At 46.9% G+C, this 26793-nt stretch overlaps 1 protein-coding gene and 1 pseudogene across 3 annotated transcripts in view; both read right to left on the bottom strand.

The window, feature by feature from the left end:
- The window catches only part of TEAD1 (TEA domain transcription factor 1), a 252105-nt gene that overhangs the window by 157503 nt on the left and 67809 nt on the right, over positions 1–26793 (bottom strand). The window lies entirely within an intron of this gene.
- Positions 18879–18965, bottom strand: LOC148474200 (U2 spliceosomal RNA; annotated as a pseudogene).

Raw genomic sequence — 26793 nt, 5'->3', positions numbered from 1 at the left:
GTCACATACACTGCATATGTAACATAATTACAGTCACATACAATGTACATGTAATATAATTACAGTCACATACACTGCATACGTAATCTAATTACAGTCACATACAATGTACATGTAACATAATTACAGTCACATACAATGTACATGTAACATAATTACATTCACATACAATGTACATGTAATATAATTACAGTCACATACACTGCACATGTAATATAATTACAGTCACATACACTGCATATGTAACATAATTACAGTCACATACACTGCATATGTAATATAATTACAGTCACATACAATGTACATGTAACATAATTACATTCACATACAATGCACATGTAATATAATTACAGTCACATACAATGTACATGTAACATAATTACATTCACATACAATGCACATGTAATATAATTACAGTCACATACAATGTACATGTAATATAATTACAGTCACATACACTGCATATGTAATATAATTACAGTCACATACACTGCACATGTAATATAATTACAGTCACATACACTGCACATGTAATATAATTACAGTCACATACAATGTACATGTAATATAATTACAGTCACATACACTGCATATGTAATATAATTACAGTCACATACACTGCATATGTAATATAATTACAGTCACAAACAATGTACATGTAATATAATTACAGTCACATACACTGCACATGTAACATAATTACAGTCACATACAATGCACATGTAATATAATTACAGTCACATACAATGCACATGTAATATAATTACAGTCACATACACTGCACATGTAATATAATTACAGTCACATACACTGCATATGTAATATAATTACAGTCACAAACAATGTACATGTAATATAATTACAGTCACATACACTGCATACGTAATCTAATTACAGTCACATACAATGTACATGTAACATAATTACAGTCACATACAATGTACATGTAACATAATTACATTCACATACAATGTACATGTAATATAATTACAGTCACATACACTGCACATGTAATATAATTACAGTCACATACACTGCATATGTAACATAATTACAGTCACATACACTGCATATGTAATATAATTACAGTCACATACAATGTACATGTAACATAATTACATTCACATACAATGCACATGTAATATAATTACAGTCACATACAATGTACATGTAACATAATTACATTCACATACAATGCACATGTAATATAATTACAGTCACATACACTGCATACGTAACATAATTACAGTCACATACACTGCATATGTAATATAATTACAGTCACATACACTGCATATGTAATATAATTACAGTCACATACACTGCATATGTAATATAATTACAAATCGACTATATACCTTAACCAAGGGAGAGGTATACAGGGAGAATGACCCAGAACCTCCTGAGACCAACAGCTACAGTAGCGCACTGATAGTGGACCGTGAGCGTCTCATACACATGGAGGATAGGTGGAGCAACCCAGACGCGCAAAACCCTTTGTAGAGACTGCGTCTTGGTCGGGGAAGGGGCTGCCGGGGAAGCGCCTGCCTCCCCTAAGCTGCATCAACCAGCCATGTACGCTGGCCTCCTGGCAGCAGAATTGCGTCTGCTGCCGATCCCCAGCGTCAGTCGATAAAGCCCTGGCGATCTAGTGAGGACGCTGATGCTCCCGGGCCCTGACTGCAGCGGGCTTCCGGTCCGTCTCCAGAAGCATGGACTGCAGCGCGCGATTCCCCGAAAGCGTAGAATGTTGGGAAAACCTCAGATAGCTTTTTGCATTACAGGGGTCAAAAGTGTGGATGTTGGACGGGTCATATAAGATGCAGTCTACATGCTGCCTGCAGTTAGGCAGCGACTTCTAACCAATAAAACTACATTGTTTGAAGATAGAATTTAGGAACTAAACGCGCACAAACGCACACGAATCCTTTACCTGGACATGTCAGACAGCTTATAGCTACGCAAAATTTCTTGGTTGCTCTCAGCTGATCAGAGGAGGAAAAATGACATCTCCAACCAGGAGCGCACAGTGCACGTAGTAAGGATTGGGTAAGTACATCAGCACACAGCCCTGTGGTCATTGTGAGGCCTTGTTTTCATTTCCTTGCCTCTCTACTTCTAATGGCAGGCTATGGATTAAGCACGGTTCTGGAATTTATCCACCAAATGTATTAACCCGGCAGGAAGGCAAAATAACTACCATTCTAGGCAACAATAACAAGGAAACAATGATTACTTAGACTTAAGTTATTACCAGTAGCTGCTTTCAGACACAATATTAAAAAGGGAAGGAAAAAAAAAGTTTTAAAGTCGTCATAGTCAATTTAAGCCAAGATAATAATCTGAGGTGTTGGGGGTAAATTGGACAGAAGTCAAAGAACAATCATTGGGGTCTAATTCATATGCAAATGTACTGGTGAAGCTCCTGCAATTAATACTCGTGATTGAGGACTGGGCTCCTGTACACACATATATAGAACAGGGAAAGATCTGTGGCCTTCCACGTTTCTCAAAGGACGGAACGTGCGGCACTCTCACAATGACGGCCAATGAGGCACACCGCGCACAATGACGGCCAATGAGGTACACCGCGCACAATGACGGCCAATGAGGCACACCACGCACAATGACGGCCAATGAGGCACACCGCGCACAATGACAGCCAATGAGGCACACCACGCACAATGACAGCCAATGAGGCACACCGCGAACAATGACAGACAATGAGGCACACCGCGCACAATGACAGCCAATGAGGCACACCGCGCACAATGACAGCCAATGAGGCACACCGCGCACAATGACAGCCAATGAGGCACACCACGCACAATGACAGCCAATGAGGCACACCACGCACAATGACAGCCAATGAGGCACACCACGCACAAAGACAGCCAATGAGGCACACCACGCACAATGACAGCCAATGAGGCACACCGCGCACAATGACAGCCAATGAGGCACACCACGCACAATGACAGCCAATGAGGCACACCGCAAACAATGACAGACAATGAGGCACACCGCGCACAATGACAGACAATGAGGCACACCGCGCACAATGACAGCCAATGAGGCACACCACGCACAATGACAGCCAATGAGGCACACCACGCACAAAGACAGCCAATGAGGCACACCACGCACAATGACAGCCAATGAGGCACACCGCGCACAATGACAGCCAATGAGGCACACCGCGCACAATGACAGCCAATGAGGCACACCGCGCACAATGATCCAGTTACCATCGGGCCCCGTCTGAGCAATTCATTCTTGGTGACCTGTAAAGTAGGGGGAACCGGCCTACAGACTGCACGTTCTAGGACTGTGACCATACAATAATAACCAGTATATCTATAACAGTGTAAGAGGATGGAACAAGTCTATCTGTACACCTCAGGCCCCATTAGGCTAAAAAAACAAAAACATACATTTACTAGCGGCTTAAACAGCAGGACAACACATGTAACAATGCAGCGCACTCCATTCCCTGACATCACACCCATCTGTAGCATGACGTGCCCCTGCATTGTGCCAGGGTTTTCTCTATGATCCCTGAACCGATCACTGAGAGGAAGAAGTAAATAAGCCAGTGCCAACAATGAACAGCGCCATGTCTGCAGAGTCGTTCATTGTAGGTGTCACACGCCGGCCTGGAGACCCCAGAATCAGACCCCGTCACTTACCTGTGCGAGCGCTGACCCGCGCTGACTTCCGGCTCCCGTGCTGTACGCTCCTTCCTCATCTCTCAAGGCAGTCTCCGCTGTTGTCCTCTGGAGGGTCCCGCTGCTGTGCTGCTCCCACGCCGGCTCCTGCTGACCGCTGGTCCCCGCTAACTACCTCCAGGAAGCGCTGTCCTCCGATCCATGGGCGCGGCCATCTTGGATTGCCCATGTGATCCCACTACCACCAATGAGGAGCCTTCTCCTTCTCTCTCAGCCTGTCAGCTCCCAGTGTCCACTATAAAAGGATCCCCAATGCTCACACAAGTTGCCAGTGCAACTAGTTTCTTAGTTTAGCTAATCAAGCCTTCCCACAGCGCTCCAGCCGCTCCACGTAGCCACTCAGCTACCAACGTCTACCCACGGCTATCCAGCCGCTCCACGTAGCCACTCAGCTACCAACGTCTACCCTAGGCTATCCAGCCGCTCCACGTAGCTTCCTAGCTACCTCGTTACTGCCGCATTCCTCAAACTCCTGTCAGTTCGCTGCACCCTCTCATGCGGAGAAACTTCATTAAGCCAAGTCTCCTCCAGCGAGAGTCTCCGCCAAGTAATACAGATCCAAGGCCCAGCCTGGGAACACAGCTCCTAAATTCCACGCTTGTGACAGTTTGCACTGGCCAGATGGACTCGGCAAGTGGTCAAGGATCTGGGATAGAAGCCTCGCAGGATGTACTATCCCGTCTGGAAAGACAGGAGACCTCTCAGGCTCAGCTGATCCAATTTATCCAAGATATGTCGTCACGCCTGGACAACATTCAGTCCTTACTGGCTCATCCCGCTCCCGCTGGCTCCCAAGCCGCCTCTCCTCCTGTGGTCTCACCTGCTCCTCCGGTTCTACCTCCTGCTCATCTTCAGCTCTCCCCTCCGAGCAAGTTCGATGGCAACCCCAAATTATGCAGGGTTTTTTTAAACCAATGCGAAATCCAATTCGAGCTACAATCCGCCAACTTTCCGACGGCCAGAACCAGGGTGGCATATATCATCTCTCTACTCTCTGGACAAGCACTCGATTGGGTCTCGCCCCTTTGGGAGAAGTCGGATCCCCTGCTCTCCAACTACCCCGAATTTGTTGCTACATTTCGCAAAATCTTTGATGAACCCGGAAGAACCACTTCCGCATCAGCTGATATTCTACGCCTCCGTCAGGGCAGCAGGACCGTCGGCCAATACGTAGTCCAGTTCCAGACTCTGGCTTCAGAACTCAATTGGAACGAGGATGCCCTCATCGCTGCCTTCTGGAGTGGCCTTTCTGAAAGGCTCAAAGACGACCTAGCTTCCCGTGACCTTCCAACCAGTTTGGATGGGTTAATCTCTCTCTGCAACAAGGTGGATCTCCGTCACAGGGAGCGTGCCTTGGAAAGAGGCAGATTTGATCGTGGAAGGCCACGTCCAGTTTCCCGCTTACCCTCTCCTCCTCTGGGCGAAGAACCCATGCAGGTCAACCGCTCTCATTTATCGGCTGAGGAGCGGCAGAAGAGGCAGAGGCAGAACCTCTGTATGTACTGCGGATCTCCTCAACATTTAGTTAAAACTTGTCCCATTCGTCCGGGAAAGCCTCCTCCTAACTTATGAAAGAGAGGTTAAGTTAGGAGTTGCCATTGAATCACAAAGGAAGTCTGATTCCACCATCCAGGCTCATTTAAAGTGTCCTCGAGGTTCCAAAGCTGTATTAGCTCTCCTGGATTCCGGAGCGGCAGAGAACTTTGTCACTACTGAATTTGTCCAGAAGCATCAAATGGAAGCGTTGCCTCGAGTCATCACTTTAACCGCCATCGATGGTAGTCGCATTTCTAGTGGAACCATCACCCATCGTACAACACCACTTAAACTTACCATTGGGGTGCTCCATTCCGAACAACTATCCTTCCTAGTGATTCCCAAAGCCTCTCATTCTTTAGTCCTCGGATTACCCTGGCTACAGAGACATTCACCTCAAATCGATTGGACCACCATGCAAATAATTTCCTGGGGTTCCAATTGCTTCAAAGGCTGCCTTCAGCGGGTAATACCTATCAGATCTTCCGTTGTACGGGATTCTACAGACCTGCCCAAAGCCTACGATGGGTTTCAGGACGTCTTTAGTAAACAGAGCGCAGACCTGTTACCTCCCCATCGTGATTGGGACTGTCCCATAGATCTGATTCCCGGGAAGAATCCTCCTAGAGGCCGAACCTACCCTCTATCTCTCCCTGAGACTCAGGCCATGTCGGAGTACATTACGGAAAACTTAAATAAAGGCTTCATTCGACCTTCCACGTCTCCAGCAGGGGCTGGATTTTTCTTCGTAAAAAAGAAAGATGGTGGCTTGCGCCCGTGTATTGACTACCGGGGTCTTAATGAAATAACTATTAAGAATCGCTACCCTCTTCCTCTCATTACAGAGTTATTTGATAGAGTCAAGGGAGCCACAGTTTTTTCCAAACTCGACCTAAGAGGAGCCTATAATTTAATTCGTATCTGTCCAGGCGATGAATGGAAAACGGCCATCAACACCAGGGATGGGCACTACAAGTATCTCGTTATGCCCTTCGGCCTCTGTAATGCTCCGGCCGTCTTCCAGTTTTTCGTCAATGAAATCTTCCGGGACCTCTTGTACAAGTGTGTGGTCGTTTACTTAGACGACATTTTGATTTTTTCTCAAGACCTCCAAACTCATCGAGATCAGGTCAAGCAAGTCCTTCTGAGGTTGCGGTCCAATCAACTGTTTTGCAAATTAGAGAAGTGTCTGTTTGAGGTCTCAAGTGTACCATTCCTGGGATACATTATCTCCGTCACAGGCCTTCAAATGGATTCGTCAAAACTACAAGCCATTCTTGATTGGTCTCTTCCTTCTTCCTTAAAATCCATACAAAGATTCCTAGGATTTGCCAACTACTATCGCAAGTTTGTAAAAGGTTTCTCGACTCTGGTAGCTCCGATTACAGCCCTCACCCGCAAGGGAGCAGATCCAACTATATGGCCCGTCGAAGCTACCTCTGCATTTCAACTTCTTAAGCAAGCCTTCATCTCCGCTCCCATCTTAAAGCAACCAGACTCCACCCGTCCCTTTATCCTGGAGGTGGACGCATCCTCTGAAGGTGTCGGTGCAGTGCTCTCCCAGCGATTTAAAGATGAAAAACTTCATCCCTGCGGTTTCTTTTCCCGGAAGTTTTTGCCTGCAGAGAAGAACTACACCATTGGAGATCAAGAGTTACTCGCCATGAAACTAGCCCTCGAAGAATGGCGATATCTTCTAGAAGGAGCCCATTACCCCATTACCATTTTTACTGACCATAAGAACCTCCTTTACCTTAAATCTGCAAATTGCTTGAACCCTCGTCAAGCCTGGTGGGCAATGTTTTTCTCCAGATTTAACTTCAAAGTCTCCTATCGCCCCGGTTCACAAAACCTCAAAGCCGACGCACTCTCCCGTTCCATGACGAGCAACCCTGATCTACCCATGGAACAGCCCCAACCAATCTTGAATTCAGCTTTCTTCGCCTCTACCCAATTATCTTCTATACCCCCGGTTGGGAAGACTTTCGTCGCTCCGGAACTCCGCAAGAGGTTACTGCATTGGGCTCATGCTTCCCGGTTCTCTGGTCACCTGGGTATGGATAAAACCCTAGAATTTATCCAGCGGTCCTATTGGTGGTCTTCGATGAAAAAGGACGTCAGGTCTTATGTGTCTTCATGCATCAAATGTGCCCAACACAAGATACCTCGACGGGTTCCACACGGTCAACTCCAACCTCTTGCAATTCCATCTAAGCCATGGACTCACCTATCTATGGATTTCATCTCTGATCTTCCTCCATCTCGGGGCCACAACACAATTTGGGTTATCGTGGATCGTTTTTCTAAAATGGCTCATTTCGTACCACTTACTGGGCTTCTGTCTGCACCTCGGGGATATGGTCTGGCTCTCTACCCAAAACCTAAGACTCCGAGTACCCTCTATGAAATTTGCTCCGCGATTCATTGGTCCATTCCCAATCATCAAAGTCTTGAATCCTGTGGCTTACAAGTTAAAGCTTCCTCCATTTCTTCGCATTCCAAGTTCTTTCCATATTTCTCTCTTAAAACCACTAGTCTTAAACCGATTTCAGAAGGTCCTGCCTAAAGCTTCTAGTGTTCAAACACAGCAGGGAGAGGAGATCGAAGTTGACAGAATCTTAGATTCCCGTTGTCGATACAACCGTCTTCAATACCTCATCGACTGGAAGAATTATGGTCCGGAAGAACGAATCTGGATAAATGCCTCCGATGTCCATGCACCCCGTCTGGTCAAAGCGTTCCATGTGAAATTTCCTCATAAACCAAGGAAGTGTCCGGTGGCCACTCTTGAAGAAGGGGGTACTGTCACACGCCGGCCTGGAGACCCCAGAATCAGACCCCGTCACTTACCTGTGCGGGCGCTGACTGGTGCTGTCTTCCGGCTCCCACGCTGTACGCTCCTTCCTCATCTCTCAAGGCAGTCTCCGCTGTTGTCCTCTGGAGGGTCCCGCTGCTGTGCTGCTCCCACGCCGGCTCCTGCTGACCGCTGGTCCCCGCTAACTACCTCCAGGAAGCGCTGTCCTCCGGTCCATGGGCGCGGCCATCTTGGATTGCCCATGTGACCCCACTACCACCAATGAGGAGCCTTCTCCTTCTCTCTCAGCCTGTCAGCTCCCAGTGTCCACTATAAAAGGATCCCCAATGCTCACACAAGTTGCCAGTGCAACTAGTTTCTTAGTTTAGCTAAGCAAGCCTTCCCACTGCGCTCCAGCCGCTCCACGTAGCCACTCAGCTACCAACGTCTACCCACGGCTAACCAGCCGCTCCACGTAGCCGCTCAGCTACCAACGTCTACCCACGGCTAACCAGCCGCTCCACGTAGCCACTCAGCTACCAACGTCTACCCACAGCTAACCAGCCGCTCCACGTAGCCGCTCAGCTACCAACGTCTACCCACGGCTAACCAGCCGCTCCACGTAGCCGCTCAGCTACCGTCTACCCACGGCTAACCAACCGCTCCACGTAGCCACTCAGCTACCAACGTCTACCCACGGCTATCCAGCCGCTCCACGTAGCCACTCAGCTACCAACGTCTACCCTCGGCTATCCAGCCGCTCCACGTAGCTTCCTAGCTACCTCGTTACTGCCGCATTCCTCAAACTCCTGTCAGTTCGCTGCACCCTCTCATGCGGAGAAACTTCATTAAGCCAAGTCTCCTCCAGCGAGCGTCTGCGCCAAGTAATACAGATCCAAGGCCCAGTCCGGGAACCCAGCTCCTAAATTCCACGTTTGTGACAGTAGGCATCTATGCAGGCCAATAGCAACCTGTATCTTACATACACATTATATAGTCACATCTCCTCCTCCTCATACACATTATATAGTTACACCTCCTCCTCCACCTCATACACATTATATAGTCACACCTCCTCCTTCTCATACACATTATATAGTCACACTTCCTCCTCCTCATACACATTATATAGTCACACCTCCTCCTCCTCATACACATTAAATAGTCACACCTCCTCCTCCTCATACACATTATATAGTCACACCTCCTCCTCCTCCTCATACACATTATATAGTCACACCTCCTCCTCCTCATACACATTATATAGTCACACCTCCTCCTCCTCCTCATACACATTATATAGTCACACCTCCTCCTCCTCATACACATTATATAGTCACACCTCTTCCTCCTCCTCATACACATTATATAGTCACACCTCCTCCTCCTCCTCATACACATTATATAGTCACACCTCCTCCTCCTCATACACATTATATAGTCACACCTCCTCCTCCTCCTCATACACATTATATAGTCACACCTCCTCCTCCTCATACACATTATATAGTCACACCTCCTCCTCCTCATACACATTATATATTCACACCTCCTCCTCCTCCTCCTCATACACATTATATAGTCACACCTCCTCCTCCTCATACACATTATATAGTCACACCTCCTCCTCCTCATACACATTATATAGTCACACCTCCTCCTCATTATATAGTCACATCTCCTCCTCCTCCTCATACACATTATATAGTCACATCTCCTCCTCCTCCTCATACACATTATATATTCACACCTCCTCCTCCTCCTCCTCATACACATTATATAGTCACACCTCCTCCTCCTCATACACATTATATAGTCACACCTCCTCCTCCTCATTATATAGTCACATCTCCTCCTCCTCCTCATACACATTATATAGTCACATCTCCTCCTCCTCATACACATTATATAGTCACACCTCCTCCTCCTCCTCATACACATTATATAGTCACACCTCCTCCTCCTCATACACATTATATAGTCACACCTCCTCTTCCTCATACACATTATATAGTCACACCTCCTCCTCCTCATACACATTATATAGTCACACCTCCTCCTCCTCCTCATACACATTATATAGTCACACCTCCTCCTCCTCATACACATTATATAGTCACACCTCCTCCTCCTCATTATATAGTCACATCTCCTCCTCCTCCTCATACACATTATATAGTCACATCTCCTCCTCCTCCTCATACACATTATATAGTCACACCTCCTCCTCCTCATACACATTATATAGTCACACCTCCTCCTCCTCATACACATTATATAGTCACACCTCCTCCTCCTCATTATATAGTCACATCTCCTCCTCCTCCTCATACACATTATATAGTCACACCTCCTCCTCCTCATACACATTATATAGTCACATCTCCTCCTCCTCCTCATACACATTATATAGTCACACCTCCTCCTCCTCATACACATTATATAGTCACACCTCCTCTTCCTCATACACATTATATCGTCACACCTCCTCCTCCTCATACACATTATATAGTCACACCTCCTCCTCCTCCTCATACACATTATATAGTCACACCTCCTCCTCCTCATACACATTATATAGTCACACCTCCTCCTCCTCATTATATAGTCACATCTCCTCCTCCTCCTCATACACATTATATAGTCACATCTCCTCCTCCTCCTCATACACATTATATAGTCACACCTCCTCCTCCTCATACACATTATATAGTCACACCTCCTCCTCCTCATACACATTATATAGTCACACCTCCTCCTCCTCATACACATTATATATTCACACCTCCTCCTCCTCCTCCACATTATATAGTCACACCTCCTCCTCCTCATACACATTATATAGTCACACCTCCTCCTCCTCATACACATTATATAGTCACACCTCCTCCTCCTCATTATATAGTCACATCTCCTCCTCCTCCTCATACACATTATATAGTCACATCTCCTCCTCCTCCTCATACACATTATATAGTCACACCTCCTCCTCCTCATACACATTATATAGTCACACCTCCTCCTCCTCCTCATACACATTATATAGTCACACCTCCTCCTCCTCATACACATTATATAGTCACACCTCCTCTTCCTCATACACATTATATAGTCACACCTCCTCCTCCTCATACACATTATATAGTCACACCTCCTCCTCATACACATTATATAGTCACACCTCCTCCTCCTCATACACATTATATAGTCACATCTCCTACTCCTCATACACATTCTATAGTCTCACCTCCTCCTCCTCCTCCTCATACACATTATATAGTCACACCTCCTCTTCCTCATACACATTATATAGTCACACCTCCTCCTCCTCCTCATACACATTATATAGTCACACCTCCTCCTCCTCATACACATTATATAGTCACATCTCCTACTCCTCATACACATTATATAGTCACACCTCCTCCTCCTCCTCACATTATATAGTCACACCTCCTCCTCATACACATTATATAGTCACACCTCCTCCTCATACACATTATATAGTCACACCTCCTCCTCCTCCTCATACACATTATATAGTCACACCTCCTCCTCCTCCTCCTCATGCACATTATATAGTCACACCTCCTCCTCCTCATACACATTATATAGTCACACCTTCTCCTCCTCGTCATACACATTATATAGTCACACCTCCTCCTCCTCATACACATTATATAGTCACACCTCCACCTCCTCCTCACACATTATATAGTCACACCTCAACCTGAGGAGGGACTGTGCATACATATAAATGCGAACAACCTGGTCTGAGGAACCTTCATGTACTCAAATAGAATGACTTAGCCTAGGCTAATTACAACAAGAGATTCCTTCATGTACACAAGACGTACCTACAGATCTGCCCAGCTACATTGTTGTCTATAGTGCAGCGCATCGCTCTATGCGTAACGCCAGACATACTCCGGTGATCAGAGACACGCATTCGCATCTACATAGGATATAATTGATCAGGGTTGCGCTTTTGTGTCTTAATAGAATTGAATGGAGATGCACACCAGCGATCGGGGACGCGCCACAGCGTGGCGCTTAGGGCGATTCGCGGGCACTATACATACATCAGGCATGGGACTTCCTCCACACACCAAACATCAGGCATGTGACTTCCTCCATACACTCTACATCAGGCATGGGACTTCCTCCATACACCAAACATCAGGCATGGGACTTCCTCCATACACCAAACATCCGGCATGGGACTTCCTCCATACACCAAACATCCGGCATGGGACTTCCTCGATACACCAAACATCCGGCATGGGACTTCCTCCATACACCAAACATCAGGCATGGGACTTCCTCCATACACCAAACATCAGGCATGGGACTTCCTCCATACACCAAACATCAGGCATGGGACTTCCTCCATACACCAAACATCAGGCATGGGACTTCCTCCATACACCAAACATCAGGCATGGGACTTCCTCCATACACTCTACATCAGACGTGTGACTTCCTCCATACACTCTACATCAGGCGTGTGACTTCCTCCATACACTCTACATCAGGCGTGTGACTTCCTCCATACACTCTACATCAGGCGTGTGACTTCCTCCATACACTCTACATCAGGCGTGTGACTTCCTCCATACACTCTACATCAGGCGTGTGACTTCCTCCATACACTCTCTACATCAGGCATGGGACTTCCTCCATACACTCTCTACATCAGGCATGGGACTTCCTCCATACACTCTCTACATCAGGCATGGGACTTCCTCCATACACTCTCTACATCAGGCATGGAACTTCCTCCATACACTCTCTACATCAGGCATGGAACTTCCTCCATACACTCTCTCCATCAGGCATGGGACTTCCTCCATACACTATACATCAGGCGTGTGACTTCCTCCATACACTCTCTACATCAGGCATGGGACTTCCTCCATACACTCTCTACATCAGGCATGGGACTTCCTCCATACACTCTCTACATCAGGCATGGGACTTCCTCCATACACTCTCTACATCAGGCATGGGACTTCCTCCATACACTCTCTACATCAGGCATGGGACTTCCTCCATACACTCTACATCAGGCATGGGACTTCCTCCATACACTCTGCATCAGGCATGGGACTTCCTCCATACACTCTGCATCAGGTGTGTGACTTCCTCCATACACTATACATCTGGGGTATTCAACATACAGGCCTCCAGCTGCTGTGGAACTACACATCCTAGAATGCCCTGCCACAGTTATGTTTATTAGGGCTTGTTATAACTGTGGAAGGGCATGCTGGGATGTGTAGGACAACTTCATAGTAAAATAGGACATAAATTGCAGAAGCAAGGTGTAGAATACGAGCAGGCGCCCCGGATGTGTGCCTTAGTGACTAGCAGAAGGCCCTACTGTAAGTCTGGAGAAGGGCCAGAGTAATGGTTCATTATTTGGCAAAAGTTTTAATGCAATCAGGGACTCTGCTCACTTGTAAAACTATTTAAAAAAAGAAAAGAAAAAAAAACAGCGAAAGTACAGCAAGGGCATGTTCTGGGCAGGAGGTAGTCTGCATTCCGGCGTACGGGATGATGACGGCCTAAATATTGGTGCTGAAATCCCTTTAGTATCCCGACGGTAAGTATTGGGGTGTTAGGGGGAGGTTAGGGTGTGGGGTTAGGGTTAGGCACTAGGGGAGGGACGGTTAGGTTTAGGGTGCAGGAAGGGGGAGGTTAGGGTTAGGAAATCACTTACTATTAGTTCCTATGGGGGTCGAGATTCTGGCTGTCGGGATGCCGCTGTGACAAACAGCTGGGATTTCATACCCAACCCGTTCAGGGCATGTAGTCTCAATTTAATACATGTATGGCCACTGAAGAGTCACAAACGCAGCCTCCAGATGAGGTCTGAACAGCGTCTGGTCAGACCCTGGTGTAAGTGTAAAAGTTTATAGTGACGTGGCATTTATTACGCCACAAACACTCACTAAACCCATATGTATCCCTACATCTCCCACTCATACGCAATCCAAATTTTCAAAACGGGGTCGCAGGACAACCTTTTACTGCATGGCACAGACAGGAACTTACTACAGTCCGACAATTTATAGACTGTAATTAAAAAAAAAAAAACGCTGAAGCTCGTGCAAGCAGTAGAAAAATATCCAATACTCGGCTCGTCGCTTTTGGCGTACCTACAGGCCCAACACTATGTAGCCAATTTTTCTAGAAAACTCTCTCCAGATGACTATAATAACCGACTAGACGATTTGTTACTGGGAGAAAATCCTCAATATAAGGCCATCTGAGTGCATGAATCATTCCTACACACCCCTATACAACACGATAATCAGAAAGTTGGTTTGGCGCAATGGAGGGATTATTTTCCATCTCTAACTACTAATTGGTGCCAGCAACATCATATACAGAACTTTTCCTGAACATACTACATAGAACATATCTATCTCCCCATCGCAGACATTCTATGGGACTGTCAGAAGATTCTGCATATCTTCGATGTGGCGCGCAGAGGTCTGAATTAATGCATTGTCTATGGGGATGCCCAATACTACGGAGGTTTTGGATATTGATAGGGAATTATGTTAACAGACATTTAGTGAATTGTTTACCCCTAACACTGAAATGGGCAATATTCGGTTTCACACCTATAGGTACTAGAATGGCACAAGGGGTTAGAAAACTACTAATAATTATTTCGGCAGTAGCGAAAAAGTGTATTTTGCAAGTATGGCTGCAACCCACGGCTCCAACACTCGCCTTATTTTTGTGAAAACTTTTCAATATTTTCCGGAAGGAATGGCTGGAAGCCTCGCTACAGAAGGAAAAATTCACAGAGAAGTTTTTTAAACTTGGGAAAGCTACATAGACACATTGTCTCAATCACTCAAAGACCAGATATGGAAATGTTTCAGACATACACTTTGGTATGAGACACGCGTCTGTGAGCAAGACCCCCCAATCTCCCTTAATGCTATATAGTTTGGATTTGGGAATTGGTGCTGCGGACCTGGGCTCACATGGTTTTATTTTAATTCATTATATTTGTTTAACAATGTGTAAAATGTTGGCAATTTAATATGTTTGAATATCGGACAATGGTTATTTTCCTGTAACATACCATACTTACAATGTATGTGCTGATGCTCTATATTATGTCAGTATATCTGTTATGCTTCAATAAAGAAAAACTTTGTAAAAAGAAAAAAAAAATTTCAAGTGATGACGGCTAAGATACTAATGATGACTTCATCTGCCGCAACTGAGAAAAATGGGATTTTGGTACTTACCGGTAAATCCTTTTCTCTGATTCCACAGGGGACACTGGAGGTTCTTACGCTGGGGTATAGAGGCATGGATAGCTGGAGCTGGCACTTTAAATAATTAAGAAGTGTGAAGCTCCTACCCCTCTGTTCCCCATCAGCCCTCAGTTTAGAAAATGAAGACCGAGAGGAGATGGAGAACAACAGGAATGAAAGGAAGAGAAGATCACACAACAACAAAACCATACAACATACGGAACAAGCCGAACAGGCAGGCGAAGAGCGCTGGGGTGGGCGTCCAGTGTCCCCTGTGGAATCAGAGAAAAGGATTTACCGGTAAGTACCAAAATCCCATTTTCTCTTTCATCCACTAGGGGACACTGGAGTTGCTTACGCTGGGGACGTCCCAAAGTTTTCCCCACGGGCGGGAGCGCTCAGAGGAACCTGCAAAACAATGAGGCAAAGCATGATGCTGAAGCCGCAAATGTATCAAATCTATAAAAAACTTCACTGAAGTGAGCACCAATGACCAAGTGGTCACACGGCCCAAAAGTGAAGTCGAGGCACCCCTACGAGTATGTGAGGAATGAACCGACAAGGACATAGGAGACTGACAATCATAGTTGAGATGAGCTAAACGGATTGTCAGTCTAAGCCAACAAGCCTACCCTGTTTGGATGCTGACCAACCCTTCCGAACAGGCTCATAGAGGACAATAAAAAAATAAAAACCAAAACAGATAGACTAGCGTAAGGACGCCATCCAAGCAATCAGAGGCGAAGAGCTCGAACCCCATCCAGGGTATAAGGAACACCGGAGTCCCCTACCAAAGTAGGCACCACAAGAGGCTGATCTATGTGGAAAGCCGACACAACCGTAGGAAGGAAAGTAACTTGCGTTCTGAGCGCCACCCCATCATCATGAAACACAAAGCTTGGAGGACAGAGCCCCACCTACCGAAACCCCTACGAGCCGTAGCCAAGGCCCGGAGGAGGACAGTCTTCCCAGACAAATACTTAACATCAACCTCTAAAGAGGTTCTTACATGGAAAACTAAAGAGACAAAAGTACCAAGTAGAAGCCTCAGGGAGCCATCGGTGGTACAAAAAAAGACTGCACCCGCAACACCCCTTGAATAATTTCAGCGTCGCCGGTAGGAGGGCCAATCCTGCGTTGAAAGAAAATAGAAAGAGCAGATATCTGCACTTTTAATGATCCTGGGTAAAGACCAGAATTTAATCCCTTTTGGAGAGAAGTAAAAACAGGATAACGAAACTTCCTTGACGGAAGGCCCAGACTAACATCAAATGATAGAAGAGCGCCCGATGAGATGATAATGCGCAGCAGAAACCCGCTTCCTGGCGCGAAGAATGGTGGGAATAACCGAGTCTGATGGTGGGAATAACAGAGTCTGGGGTGCCCTTCCATCTAAAGATATCGGATTCAAGAACCAGCCCGTTACACGCAGTTGCGCTAAGTTGGGGTGGACCAAAGGACCCTGCTGCAGAAGGTTCAGACGAAGAGGAAGAGGCCCGGATCGACTGGCAAGAAGGACCGAAGAACCAACTACTCCGAGGCCAGTTCCGTGCGACGAGAATGACTCGTGTTTTATTCGTTTTAGTAGATGAGAAATTAGTGGAATCGGAGGATACAGGTAAACCATGTCGTAGGTCCATGGAGCTGTTAGGGCTTCGACAGCCTGTGCCTGCGGATCCAGAGTTCTTGACACGTATATTGGTCGCTGATGTTTAATCAAGATTCCATGAGGTCCGCCTGACAACCCCAGTGCATGCAACACGTGTGGGTTAAGCTACCATTCCCCGGGATGGTTATCCTGGCAATTTAGGGATCCCAGTTGTCCACTCCCGGGATGAATATTGCCGACTGGATTACTGACTGACTTTCGGCCCACTAGAGAATCTGAGATACTTCTCGCATGGTCATGCGACCTCGAGTGCCGGTCCCCGTGGTTGATGTAAGCGATGGCCGTCGCGTTGTCTGACAGAACTCGTACCGGGAGAGACCTTAGAAACTGCGCCGCTTCTAGCAGAGCATGTTCCAACACATTTATGGGCCACCGTCCTTTCTGTAGGGACCACCTTCCCTGAAAGTGATAGTCGAAGACAACAGCGCCCCCTCCTTGGAGGCTGGCGTTGTCACGATTATCCAATCCCACACTCTGAATCTTCGACCCACCAAGAGGTTGCTGCATTGTATCCCCCAGCGGAGATGGTTTCCAGGGCCGAATGGATCAGTTGATTTAGATGCAGGTGAGACCCTGACCCCTGTGTTAGCAGGGCCAGCTGGAACACCTGCTAGTGGAATCGTCCGAATTGTAGTGCCTTGAAAGCAGTTACCATCTTCCCGAAGAGACGAAGACCAAGAAGCAAGGACACCCCTCTTTGGTCTGAGGACTAGCTGAAAGAACAACCGGATATCCCGGGCCCTGTCTTCCGGAAGAAAATCCTCTGTAATATCCCCAGAACTGGAGTCTCTGGGACGGACAGATTTTTTAATTGATTATGTCAGTGAGACATGGTCCAAGAGAATAGATTCCGATGGAGTCTTGATTAACTGGTCGTCATGACAGACATTATTCTAGTGAAAACACGGGGAGGCTAGGATAAACCAAATGGCAACGGTCAGTATGCCAAATCGCAAAATGCAGTAAAGCCTGATGCAGTTCCCAATTTGGGGCATGGAGATGTGTTTATATACAGAGAAATGAGGAACTCCACCAGATTCACTCTCGCAATGACAGACTGAAGCGACTCCATAGTGAAACGATACAGCTTCAGATACTGGTTAGGAGACTTTAGGTTTAACAGGGCCTGCCTGCAACGTAACTGGAGACTAGCACTGCCGATTCTTGCAGAAACTGATTTGCTTCCTGCAGAACCCTGGCCTTGTCACTGGACACCGGCAGACTCGCAGAGAAGAACCGATGTGGAGGAGAAACCTCGATATCTATTTGGAACCGCGTGGAAAGCAGCTTGCGAATCCACGGATCTGAAGCGGTCTGGTTCCAAGCTTGTTGAAAAGTCTGTAAGCGAGGTCCCACCGCAGGAGATCTCAGGTGGGATGGGAGACAGTCAAGCCAACTGTTGGTCGACTGGTTTCTGATCCTGTCGACGTGCAACTGTATGTGGGCAACCTCTACCTCTGCCACTCCTAATGTGCGAGGGGGTACCTCTGGCCCTTTAACTAAAGGGCTATGCACGAAAGGAATGAAATGAGGGACCAGTGTAAGTCCTCCTGGGTGACGGAGCAGTCAAAGGGAAGAAAGACGACTTATCCTCTCTTGGGATATCCATCTGTCCAGTTCTGGGCCAAAAAGCATATCAACTATGACCATAGACCCTCAACAGCACGATTCATACATGCAAGGCATGCGCTCTCTTGTTGGATTCTGGGTCCGCCTGCCAAGAGCACAAGCAGAGAATTCTGCGGCAAAAATAACAGAAGCGGACATACGAGCACTGACCAACATCTCAGGAAACCCTGGTCAGGAAAACTGCTGACTCACGGAGAGTTCTGCTAGTCGTAACTCTGCTCTGGAAGTCCAAGTTTTTTGTGGAGTGGACAGTGCAAGCTCTCAGATATTAAACTGATAAGAACAGAAACTACACTTGATCTTAGCCAAAAGGCCGAGATAGTCTTCTAAAAATCCATTTAATATATGGCCCCCAGATAGGGGGCGTATCAACTGGCCCGCCCAGCAAGTTACAGCATGTTTACTCAGGCGCTAACAAGCGTAGGCCTAAGTTGGACTACCGCTGCAGTGTAAATGGATCGCAGTGTTGCTTCCAACTTGCGAGCAGAAGAGTCCTTAAATAACGTAGCACCCGGCACAGGGAGCATCGTTTCCCCCCAAAAAAGAAGAAACAAACGCATCTACTTGAGGAGGTGTTTCACGCTGTTCTATCACAGATGATGGGAATGGATAGCCGGAGGGGAAACATCGTGGATTTTGAACCGCTTATCCAGTTGTTTCCATGCTACAGAAAACTGCTTGGTTATCAAAGAGGAACTGCAGGAACTACTTTCCTCCGGTAGATTAAGGATCTACCTGACAGAATTAAAAGGCTCCACCCCGAAAGGCAGATTCTAAAACCTGCGATGCGGAGCTGCGAGGGTTTCCTCATCCGTGGAGGACAGTTAGCAGAGAACGCTTAGTGCAGGCTTATAATAGGCAGGGGAGGACAATGTAGAAGTGGTACACAATCTGTACCAGTCCAGATATTTGCCTCCTATTAGCTGTAAATTCTGACGTTACAGGCGCCATAACACCTGCCATGTCAGCGGCCCATGGAGAAGTAGGCGAGACAGTAACAGGGATCGCTACTAAACAAGCATCACATAGCGTGGTGCCAGCAGCATCTGTCTTAGTTAGGTGGTTGTTACATTTGGAACAAACAAATCTTCTCTGGTAAGCCTAAGGGCCTGATTCAGAGCTGAACACTCTGACCAGAGCGCTCGCTCTGAATCAGGGCCCTCCTACCTTTTTTTTGGAGCGTCCTCATGGACGCTCGCATAGCTGTGGGTTACCACCCACAGCTATAGCGAGCGTCCATGATGATGGTCGTGATGGTCTTGACCATCGCGACCACCGGGCTTGCGACGGAGACCCTGCGGTAGAGTCTCGCTGCCGCAAGCCCTCGAGTGATTTTGGCTCTATCAGAGACAAAATCACTCCCACTGACATCACTAGTGATGTCAGTGGGGCCGGCTTCAGACGGTAGGCGTTCCCATGGGAACGCCTCCGTCTGGCAGGCACGCCCACCAAAGGGGGCGTGCTGGCAATCAACATCGACAGCACGCCCCCTTTGGTGCTCACTGTGTGGCTTCTGCACTCTCCTGTAATGAGGAGAGCTGCAGGTAGTGTGTTAGAAACGGCAGCCACGCTGTTGTAACAGCCGCCTGCAGCGCATAGAGAGCCCGCTCATTAGACTCCGCCCCCTTCCCCCTCCTGAGGCATGCAACATGGCTGCTTAACGCTGCCCATATACTAACTTTCCCCTCTGACTGCCCCGCTATGTAACAGCCGCTTGCCGCTCTACTAGCGGGGGAAGGGGAGCCTGTGTGCCACTGGCTGCAGCACCTGTCAGCCCCTCCACTGCCCGCGACGTTCTAACTAGCGGGCAGAGGGGAGACTTAATAGATAGAGAGCAGCGCTGTAGCGCTGCTCTAAACCAGCATCAGGAAGCAGGGCAGAGAGACGGGGGATGCGCAGCTGAATGTACTCACTGCGCTCCCTCAGAGGTCTCTACTCTCTTTGCTCAGCACCTTCTTACTTCTTGTGACCTTGTCACTGTGTAGAATGTGCTGTGGCGATAAGGAGCTGTCAGTTGCTTTTAGGATAAGCACTGTGCACTCCTTCCTGCTCTACTAAGAACAGGGCGCCAGGTACCCGGACCCCACCTTTAGAGAGGTGGCGAAGGGTACCTAATATAGTGTAAAAGATGTAATAAAAAAAAATTAACATATTAAAATAAAAAAAATGAAATGTGTTGCTGGAGCACAGCCTGTAGTGACCAGCTCCTAGTAGCCACATTTTCTAAACTGAGGGCTGATGGGGCATGGAGGGGGAGGAGCTTCACACTTCTTAATTATTTAAAGTGCCAGCTCCAGCTATCCACGCCTCTATACCCCAGCGTAAGCAACTCCAGTGTCCCCTAGTGGATTAAAAAGAGAAAGGACGACAATTTATCCAGATAAAACAGCAGGAGCAGTGTTTAAAAAGGAAATCTAGACTGCACGAAGCCCTCACTTCTCACATACAGATACAGACACGACTGGGCGCGGGGAACCTGCTCAAACATTTATCAGTGTTGAAATGAAAGTAAAGAAACATTTGTGTCTGATTCACGGAGCTAAGCACTTATTAGCTGTACATTACAGCCATTAACCTCAATATATTCATTTTATGTGCTGTGAGTTTAGCACTTCTGTACTGTCCGTGAAGTCACACCTCCAGTCTCATCCCAGCCAGGTACGACGAGGCGCCGGGAGGCACAGAACACGATTTCTAGATGTGTCTGGCTGTGAATAGGTCGCTGAGATGTCACTATTAAAAGAAAATGGTCTTGGACACATTCATGGTATAACACAGCAGTGCAATATAACCATAGCGCAGGTACACGCTCCATACACAGCAGCGGGTACACCGAGAGCTGGGGAGCATGCCCCATCGGAGGTCACCGCACAGAACAATAAATCAGCCTTATGAAACATAACCCAGGTGTAACACCTTTATATGGGGATAACACAAACACGCCTAAGGACAGGATGTAGAAACCCGAACAGGACATTTTTCTAGGGGTCAGGTCACAGATAGAGAAATACAGGAATATAATCATGAACTGAATGACTTCTACTTACTGTAGGTTGGATATCATTAAATTAGCTATTTGTAACAGCAATAATCCCCCCGTCATACACACTGACTGACTGACTGTTGGAGGAAGGGTCCTTACTCCTTTCAGATGATCATTGTATCCTGGTCTTAGGGACATCATAGTTTCTAGCTTTAGGGAACCTGTGACCGCAGCTTGCAGGAGTTAAGCCACGTGGAGAAATTGCCTCTGTTGAAGGCGCAGTACCGCTCAGGATGGTACGCTACGTGGATAGACAGTCTCCTTTCTCTCGAAAGGAACAATGTTGACTCATAAAACAGATGCTCAATAGATACAAAAGAAATAACATAGAGACTTATTTTACAACTCGCAGTAAAAGTTGATGCATTGATGATAAATATTAGTCCTTAAACTGCCCATACATGGAAAGGTTTTGCTTGGTGAATTCCACCATGCATCCGCTGACTATATATCACATGATATTGTGGTGCTGATGGGTTGGTGGCACACATTGCCCTGGTCTGCAGGAAGCACACCTAGGACCCACAGGCAGAAGTAGTCACATGCTCAGCATTTAAATGGCTATTTAGTGATGGCACCACCAACAGGAAAGTGTAATTAGGCCTCACACCTATTATTAAGGAGCAGTGAGGAAACGGAATTCAATTTCCACATATTAGAACTCATCATCCACTAACTTTGCAGTAACTTGCTCAGGGCCAGGCTCACATACATATACAGTATCTTGCAAAAGTATTCACCCCCTTGGCGTTTTACCTTTTTTGTTGCATGACAACCCTTTTTTTTTTTTACCTGTGATGAATCTGCACAAAATAGTCTACTTTGGTGAAATGAAATGAGTAAAAAATATATAAAAAATAATCTTTATAAATAAAATTCGGAAAATTGGCATGTGCATATGTAATCACCCCCTTTCCTATGAAGCCCCTCAAAAGTTCTGGTGCAATCGATTACCTTCAGAAGTCACATAATTAGTGAAATGAAGAACACCTGTGTGACATCTAAGTGTCACATGATCTGTCAGTATAAACTCACCTTTTCTGAAAGGCCCCAGAGGCTGCAACACCACTAAGCAAGAGGCATCACACCATGAGGACCAAGGAGCTCTCCAAATAAGTCAGGGACAAAGTTGTTGAGAAGTACAATTCTGGGTGGGGTTATAAAAATATATCCAAATCTTTGATGATCCCCCGGAGCACCATCCAATCCATCATCATCAAATGGAAAGAACATGGTACCACAACAAACCTGCCAAGAGAGGGCCGCCCACCAAAACTCACAGACCGGGCAAGGAGGGCATTAATCAGAGAGGCAGCACAGAGACCAAAAGGTAACCCTGAAGGAGCTGCAGAGTTCCACAGCAGAGACTGGTGTATCTGAGCCTGTGACCACAATAAGCCGTACACTCCATAGAGCTGGGCTTTATGGAAGAGTGGCCAGAAAAAAGCCATTACTTAGTGATAAAAATAAGAAGACACGATTTGAGTTTGCCAAAAGGCATGTGGGCGACTCCCCAAATGTATGGAGGAAGGTGCTCTGGTCAGATGAGACTAAAATTTAACTTTGCGGCCACCAAGGAAAACGCTATGTCTGGCGCAAACCCAACACATCCCATCACCCCAAGAACACCGTCCCCACAGTGACACATGGCGGTGGCAGCATCATGCTGGGGGGATGTTTTTCAGCAGCAGGGACTGGGAAACTGATTCGAGTCGAGGGAAAGATGGATGGTGCTAAATACAGGGATATTCTTGAGCAAAACCTGTTTCAGTCTGCCTGTGATATGAGACTGGGACGGAGATTCACCTTCCAGCAGGACAATGACCTGAAGCATACTGCTAAAGCAACACTCCAGTGGTGTAAGGGGAAACATGTACATGTGTTGGAATGGCCTAGTCACAGCCCAGATCTCAATACAATGGAGAATCTGTGGTCAGACTTGAAGATTGCTGTTCACAAGCGGAAACCATCCAACATGAAGGAGCTGGAGCAGTTTTGCCTTGAGGAATGGGCAAAGATCCCAGGGGCAAGATGTGGCAAGCTCATAGAGACTTGCAGCTGTAATTGCCGCAAAAGGTGTCTCGACACAGTACTGACTTTAGGGGGGTGAATAGTTATGCACGCTGAAGTTTTCTGTTGTGTTGTCCTAAATGTTGTTTGATTCGCAATATTAAAAAACACAACGTCACAGTTGTAGGCATGTTGTGTGAATGACATGAGGCACACCTTCACACAATCCATTGTAATTCCAGGTTGTGAGGCAACAAAACATGAAAAATGCAAAGGGGGTGAATACTTTTGCAAGGCACTGTAGATCCATCCTTATAGTAAGTATGAACATGTAACAAATGTAATGTATGTAACGTATAAACATGTAAAATCAGCCCATTTCCCGAAACACCTGCATTTACCTAGCCACCCCTTGTTACCTCTCCCAAACTCTGACTAACTATCCCTCACTTTGTGAGTGAATCCTCTCTGTAAGCGTGATCGGAAATAAATCATTGCACACGCACAGTGTGACTTTTGCACACTCACAATGGCTAATAATCAATCTACTTAAACAGCGCCATTTGCGTGTGGATCCGAATTAGGGCCGCAAACATGAGACGCATCAAATTCACCGGCACAGATGCTCTGCAGCTTAATGGAGCGTTCGACCTTTTGAGACGGTCAACAGCCTTACACTTTCCTAACAGACAGACGAACAATAAGAGAAGAATATTATGGGCCTGATTCAGAGCCGCTCGTAAGCGGCCGCTCGTTCGCTCCGAGCGATGTTCGCACAACTGCGCATACGTATGGGTTGTAATACGCATGCGCAAACCAGTCATTGTGGTCGGAAATTGTGTGCTCGCAAAATAGCGAATGCCTGCTAATTTGAGTGACAGAATGAGGCGTTTGTGGGTGGTAACAGGGGAAGGTGCTTGAAAACGGGGAGTGGAGATCCGAACGCAGGCGTGCCAAACGGTCAAAACGGGCGTTTTAAGGGTGTGCATAATTAACAAAGCAGCGTCATCGACCACGTCACTTGGTTGTCTTTTAGCCTGGAGTGTTCGCATGATTGCGGTAGGAAAATGCTACCACAAGCACTGCGAGCAGTTTATACGCCTTTCGATGTACTCGATTAATCTAATAAATAGCGGAGATGACGTAGGATGCGAGCGGCCAGGGGGCGTTTTTAAAAAAATAGCGAGCGCATGTTTCGTTCGCTCGTTCAGACATAGAGGCATCAACAGACCGCAAAGAGCGAGCGCTCTATTTAAATATCCGGCCCCTTTTTCTAAACGAGCGAGCGCAAATAGCGTCCGGCTCTGAATCAGGCCCTGTGTTCTCCTAGGAGGTAATTATACAGCAGGTGTAACACACACAGAAATCATGCTACAATACAGATTGTTTTCAGTATGTTTTATTTATTCGCAGATATGGAATTAAAGACCAATAGAAGAACATTGCACTTCGGTCTATTCCCCCTAATGCAGTGTAGACAGTACCTGCACCCAATACACATACATTCCTCATTCAGCAGAGACAGGGACGGAACGCTTACAGTGTAAGAGGTGGGGGACACGGGTGCATACAGTAGCGGAATGACACAAGTAGCCGGAAAAGGCGGCAGCATTATCAATCACCAATAAGAGAAGCCGATGTGGCGCAGTCGGCTGGAATGAGGAGAGATGGTGGAAGATAAACCAGTCCTTCATAAAATGTTTAAGACACGGAGTTGCTGGAAAGAAGTACATGCTTTAACCATTTACATTAACGGAACCGCCTTCATTTTTCGGTTTTAAGAATGATTATACACAGGTTATCCTGGGAGTAGATGTGTGCCTTGTCTGACACTACTGTACAGAGCCCGATCACTAGTGACACTACTGGACACAGAGCCAGATCACTAGTGACACTACTGGACACAGAGCCAGATCACTAGTGACACTACTGGACACAGAGCCAGATCACTAGTGACACTACTGGACACAGAGCCAGATCACCAGTGACACTACTGGACACAGAGCCAGATCACCAGTGACACTACTGGACACAGAGCCAGATCACTAGTGACACTACTGGACACAGAGCCAGATCACTAGTGACACTACTGGACACAGAGCCAGATCACTAGTGACACTACTGGACACAGAGCCAGATCACTAGTGACACTACTGGACACAGAGCCAGATCACTAGTGGCACTACTGGACACAGAGCCAGATCACTAGTGACACTATTGGACACAGAGCAAGATCACTAGTGGCACTAGTGGACACAGAGCCAGATCACTAGTGACACTACTGGACACAGAGCCAGATCACTAGTGACACTACTGGACACAGAGCCAGATCACTAGTGACACTACTGGACACAGATCCAGATCACCAGTGACACTACTGGGCACAGAGCCAGATCACTAGTGGCACTACTGGACACAGAGCCAGATCACTAGTGACACTATTGGACACAGAGTCAGATCACTAGTGGACCATGTGTTCAGAGGCCGTGTAGGGAGTTGCAGCCACTAAGGAGGCCATGGAGATGAGGGTGGAGCAATGACAGTGAAGCAGAAAGATCTATAACACAAGCCTGCCCTAGGTCTCATGGCTCCTCAGCATTACGCTGATTTCCCACTGACGTTACCATCTGTGAATGATCAGATAATAATGTAGGAGGGTAGGGTGCAGAGCTAACGTGCAGCCATCTCTAATTGTGCCACTGACAATCTGACAGAATGACCCCAGTGCCTATATAGCACCACACATAAACCACATAGGGATATAGGTAAGCTATAGGCATGTTTCAGTGGACACACTCAGGAGCCTATGTCCTAAGGTTACCGTTCCCCTCCGCCAGCCGACTCCACAATGACCAGTGTAGAAAGTGTTAAAAGAAAAAGGGGGGGGAGCAGTCGTCATTTGCCAAGACGTGTCTATTGTAATATGGATGCACCACACTGGGTTAGGCATCACAAAGCTCTTCCTGCCACATAACGAGAGCTCATTAACTGCTGCTTTCATTAATTTGTGCAGGACAAGAGAGCAGAAGATCCCCCAGCTGCAGAGCACATCTGTGCAAGTCGGGGTTACGCCGGCAGACGGGAGGAAACATATGCACGCT

This window comes from Taudactylus pleione, unplaced genomic scaffold (assembly GCF_031769625.1).
Source record: "Taudactylus pleione unplaced genomic scaffold, aTauple2 ptg000875l, whole genome shotgun sequence".
NCBI classification, from domain to species: Eukaryota; Metazoa; Chordata; class Amphibia; order Anura; family Myobatrachidae; genus Taudactylus; species Taudactylus pleione.
Note: the sequence above shows the minus strand (reverse complement) of the source record. Positions and strands in the feature narration are given on the sequence as shown.